The sequence below is a fragment of the Sceloporus undulatus genome, chromosome 9 (assembly GCF_019175285.1).
Source record: "Sceloporus undulatus isolate JIND9_A2432 ecotype Alabama chromosome 9, SceUnd_v1.1, whole genome shotgun sequence".
Taxonomy (NCBI): Eukaryota; Metazoa; Chordata; class Lepidosauria; order Squamata; family Phrynosomatidae; genus Sceloporus; species Sceloporus undulatus.
In genome coordinates this window covers 32,632,904-32,638,336 of record NC_056530.1, presented here as the reverse complement: position 1 = coordinate 32,638,336, position 5,433 = coordinate 32,632,904, and the positions used below count along the sequence as shown (strand labels likewise).

The 5,433-nt window shown below is 40.6% G+C and overlaps 1 protein-coding gene across 2 annotated transcripts in view; it reads left to right on the top strand.

Moving 5' to 3' along the window:
* Window positions 1–5,433, top strand: part of SLC3A2 (solute carrier family 3 member 2) — a 39,931-nt gene that overhangs the window by 17,473 nt on the left and 17,025 nt on the right. The window contains exon 1 of one of the 2 annotated variants that reach the window (XM_042440718.1): window positions 2,796–2,953. The exons of the other annotated variant lie outside the window; for it this stretch is intronic. The gene's annotated coding sequence lies outside the window, so the exon portion shown is untranslated. Of the gene's footprint in view, window positions 1–2,795; window positions 2,954–5,433 lie in introns of those variants that run through there. 2 annotated transcript variants of the gene reach the window in all.

Genomic DNA, 5,433 nt, shown 5'->3' with positions numbered 1-5,433 from the left:
TTTTTTTCTGCTGCTCCAGAGACTAGGACCCGGAGCAATGGATGCAAAGTGCAGGAAAAGAGATTCCACCTCAACATTAGGAGGAACCTCCTGACAGTAAGAGCTGTTCAACACTGGAACACACTCCTTTGGATAATGGTGGAGTCTCCTTCCTGGAGGTCTTTAAACAGAGGCTAGATGGCCATCTGTCAGGGATGCTTTGATTGTGAGTTCCTGCATGGCAGAATGGGGTTGGAATTGATGACCTCTGGATATCTTCCAACTCTACGATTCTATGAGTCCGATTTATTACCAGTTAGTGAAGCATAAATGGAGTGAAACCTGGGAAGAGTGTTGTATGCTGCAGCTGGATTATTTTGCTGGTGTGGATTCAGCCTTAGCAAAGGCTATCCACCGAGTCTCATGGCTGAATCTGGACTTAGAGCAGAGTGATGAGAGGCAGTAAAAACTAGATTGCAGACAAAGGATCATGTTTAGAATACCCTTGTATGTTAAAAACCAACCAACTAACCAACTCCCAAATTTTTCCCTGCAATAGAAAACTATCACACCATTGGAATAAGTTCTAGACCCCTCTCTCCTGTTCTAGTTTTCTGCTTGTGGGGTATTTCACAGATTTAAGTACCTACTCCATTTTACATGTAAAGGAAATGAATGAATCGCTGATGATGTTTTTGTTTCTTTCAATATCCGAAACCTGTATGGCATTTTGCAGAACCTAAATCATTTAATTCAATTCTTCCTCTATTCAGTTTTAACATTCTGTCCATATAGACTTCATAGCTTCAGCATCAAATGCCTCTCTTTTTTCCTACTCCTCTTTCCCTCTCCCCCAACATTTAACCCGACAAAAGAGATCTGTAGATCTCAAAAGCTTGCAAATGTTTTTGTGTATGTTTTATTGTACGGTGGGTATGATGTTCTTATCTTTTACTGCCCAACTGGATTTAACATTTTATGTTTAAAAAACAGCAACCCATTTTAGGTGGTACAGTTTGCTTTACCATTTCAGGACTGCACACCTTATTCTGACATACTTAGATTGAGTTCATGTTCTGTAGGATTTGATGCCAAGTGCCCACCCCACAAAAGACGCATTGTTTACTGCTCCCAAAGTGACTTATTTAAGGCCGGAGAACAATCAACCACTTCTTGCAATTGTCCGAGGCGGGTGGCGTCTACCTTTGATCTCCCCATAAACATTGCTACAGGGCCCTTGCGCAAGCAGCACGCCTTTTTGAGCATAATTATATCAAAGAGATGAAATAGCAAGGAACCAACATGACTTAATGGGTTGGAGGCTACAAAGAAAATGAAACGTGTCCAAGGCTTTTATGTTCAGGTGAAGTGAGGTTAAAGCTGAATAGGAACATGGCACGATAGCAGCTTACACAATGAGTAGACTCCATTCTGAGTGGATGTATCTGTTAACTTGGCCGAAGGTCTGAAGGCCTCCCAGAAGTAAGATGTATTAGGTTAATGGACAAGAGAATTCAAAGATATAGCCGTGTTAGTCTGTAGAGTCAGTCTGTAGAGAGATCTTTTGGGCAAGAGAGTCAGAGCCTTTTCAGTCGTGGCCCCACTTTTAAACGTTGCTTATAACTTTAGTCGCAGCTGTCTGTTTTTGTTTCCATTGTAGTTCATCCTGTATTTAATTTATATGGTATCCTTGTATGAATCCCTTTGGGCACACAGCTCAAAGAAAGACTTAATGGGACTCCTGCCTTCAGGAATACTGTCTCCCTTCCCAACATCATACAGTAAAAAGCCTCCTGTTCAGGTTTTTTACACTTTTAGCAAAAATGTTCCTGGCAGCTGCTCCGAGGTGTAATATATCAATACAGTGGGCCCTTCTTATACGCAGATTTTTTTTATAGACGGATTCAAGCATCCACGGTTTGCAAATATTTTAAAAAAGTATAAATTTCAAATATCAAACCTTGGTTTTCCGTTTTGTATCAGGGACACCATTTTGCTATGCCATTATATTTATTGGGACTTGAGCAGCCACAGATTTTGTTATCCACAAGGGATCTTGGAACCAAACCCCAGTGGATAACAGGGGTCCACTGTATATCAATATGATGCAGTAAAATGGTGCCCCTCGCATAAAAGGGCAAAATGAAGGTTTGCCTATGGAAATTTGCATATTTTTAAAGTATTTTCAAGCTGTGGATGCTTGAATCCGTGGATAAAAAATCCGTGGATTAAGAGGGCTTACTGTACAAACAAAAGTCCACCAGTGATAGCTTTATTGGCCAACCGAAATGCACAATATACTTGCAGGCATCAAACTAACATCTCAAATTGTTTTTCTTCCCTTCCTGTTTGGTTTATAACATCTTGCCTGATGAAGAAGCCCATGGAGCTTCGAAAGCTTGCAACAAGTATATTGTGCGTTTTGGTTGGCCAAGAAAGGTATCACTGGTGGATTTTTGTTTGCATTTGTTAAATGGCCAACACAGCTACCCTTGAAAGCTAATATTAGCAAGCGTGGCACCACCACCAGTTCCCAGAATTGCAGAGCAGGGAGCCACGGCAGTCCAAGCGGTCTCAAACCGGATTATGTGTTTTTTTGGACCTGTGTTAGGGGTTCGAGTTCATCTTGTTTATTTTCCCTCCTCTGTATATTCTGTTAATATTCTGTATATTCCCAGAATTGCACAGCATAGAGCCATGGCAGTTCAAGCGGTCTCAAACCGGATTATCTCCACAGTGCAGATGCAGATTGAAAGGACTTCATTAGCAGGCTAAAGCAAGCTGAGAAGGGGGGGGGGTGTTCCTAGCTCCACCTTAAGCTGCCTCTGAAGGGCTGGATGGGGAGGAGGCAGCTGCTTTGCTAGGGCTGCCGGCCGGTGACTTGCTCCAGTCGAACCGGATTGCAAGCAGAGAAGCCCAGCGAAAGCAGAGCAGCTCCGGATCAGAGCAGCCAGAGAAGAGCAACCCCTGAGCAGTAAGTTTTGCACTTGCCATTTTGTTATGCCCAACCTGGACATCAGACTTTGAAGCAGCCTGTTGTCTGCCATTTCAGGATACAGTATCTGTTTCCAGAATGATTAAAACCAATTCATTTCCAGCTACAGTACTTTCCATTAAAAAAAAAAAGATGCTACCTACTTTGAAATGAAATCCAAATTGAAGACACATTACTAAGTGCTAATATTCTCCCTAAAGAATTAGTTTTAGAGGACATTTTTTCATATAGTGCAACACTTAAGTTTACTTGTATTATTGCTTGGTTTTCATGTTCAAAAAATACATGCTGTATATTCCTCCTTTCCTTGTATTATTACTAGTATCATTATTATTATTATTATTATTATTATTGGTGGTGGTGGTAGTAGGAAGGGAATTTATTTATGGTCATAGACAAAAGAAGATACAAAATCACAAAATTTAAGAATCCCATGCTTTTCCCACTGTGCTGTTTTAAAGCACAGCCTTTTAAACCCTACACTTTCATCTTTTTAAGCTGTATTTTATTCTTTTCACAAAGGGATCTTGCTTTAACGGTGTAATAATTTAATTCTATTTTAATGCATTACTTTTGTATGTTTTAATTGTAAGCTGGGGGAAGCAGGATACAAATAAATATACTACTACCACCACTACTATGTATATTTATGTACACACACACACACATGTATACATATATTTATTTTTATCCTGCTCCCCCCCCAAAGCTTTCAATTAAAAACATACAAAAGTGAAGCATTAAAATAGAATTAAATTATTACACCGTTAAAGCAAGATCCCTTTGTGAAAAGAATAAAATATAGTTTAAAAAGATGAAAGTGTGCTCTTTAAAAGAGTACATTTTAAAACTATAACAGCCCACTCTGTTCTTGAAAGAACTTTCTGTTTTAAAAGCCTGTCTGAATACAAAAAGGTAGGTCTGGCCTTTGAGTAAGCCTGGCCACATGGAGTAAAGTCCTGCAACCATTGAGTTGGAAAGAGTCCTCAAAGTTTATTTAGTCAAGTCCCTAATCCATGCAGGAATAGACAACCCATTCCTCCTGACCAGAAGTCCTCACCACAAAGGAGGATCAGGCACTGCAAAATGTAGGACATTCCAGAAAATATGTAGGACATAGTAGCCCAATGAAAGCTGAAAATTCAAAGATATATTCCTGCTTCTTAGTTCTGCTCAAAATGGAGGACATTTCGGAACGCCTCCTGGACAGAAGGGTGAAAAGGAGGACCTCTGGTCATCGCTCTGCTGGTGTGACCAGATGTCCTAAAGGAGGACAAGGTACAGCAAAATGTAGGACATTTTGAGTGAAAAAAAATGAAGGGTCATTACAACATATAAAAACTACAAAACACTCATAGAAAGGTAAATGCATGCTTTTTTAGTCCTGCTCAAAGTGGAGGACATTTTGGAATTCCTCCTGGACATAAGGTTGAAATGCAGGGCATGTCCTGGGAGAAGGAGGACATCTGGTCACTTTGCCCCTGAGAGATAGGTCACTTGGATAGGAGTTGCAGCAGAGAGGATTGCAAAATGGCTCAGTTGTAGTGACTTTGGGACTGTGATCTTCTTTTTAGGAGGGGAAGTAGGGTGCTTATGTGGTACAAATGCCTGAGCATTTGGATCTGGAATGTGTTCTTTCTCCTCGTGGAGGAGGTAGTTCTTGATTTACAGGAACACGGAAAGGAATGTTTGCTCTCTTGGACTTTGTTGTTTGTTCTTGCATGCTTTCAAGTCGTTTCCGGCTTATGGCGACCCTAAAGTAAACCGCTCATGTGCTTTTCTCGGCAAAGTTTCTTCAGGGGGGTTTGTCCATGCCTTCCTCTGAGGCTGAGAGAGTGTAACTTACCCTGGGTCACCCACTGGATTTGCATGGCCAAGCTGGGATTCGAACCCTGGTCTCCAGAGTCATCGTCCAACGCTCAAACCACTCTGCCACACCATCTCTCTCAATCTTGGACTAGAAAACTTGAATTTTAAAACAAGAAATCCTAAGGCTGTGGGTTAGGGGTTGGTTCCATGGGAAGCTGCTTTGACCATGATTGGCTGTGGATTATGGGCTCCAAGATTATGACTTGTTGAGTCCCCCGTTCGACTGAACTCTTGATAGTAGTACATAAGTTGGCAAGTTAGATCTAGTCCAAACGTAATATTTTCAAGCTATGTTCAGTTGGCCCTCCATATTCACAGATTCAAACATCCATGGCTTGAAAATATTTTAAAAATACATAAATTCCAAAAGGCAAACATCGATATTGCCATTTTATATAAAGGACGCTATTACTATGCCATTGCATATAATGGGACTTGAGCATCCATGGATTTTGGGATCCATGTTTGGGGGGGAGGGGGGGTCTCCTGGAACCAAACACCAGCAGATACCAAGGCCCTTTGTATGTGATACAATATTATTATTATTATTATTATTATTATTATTATTATTATTATTATTATTATTATTA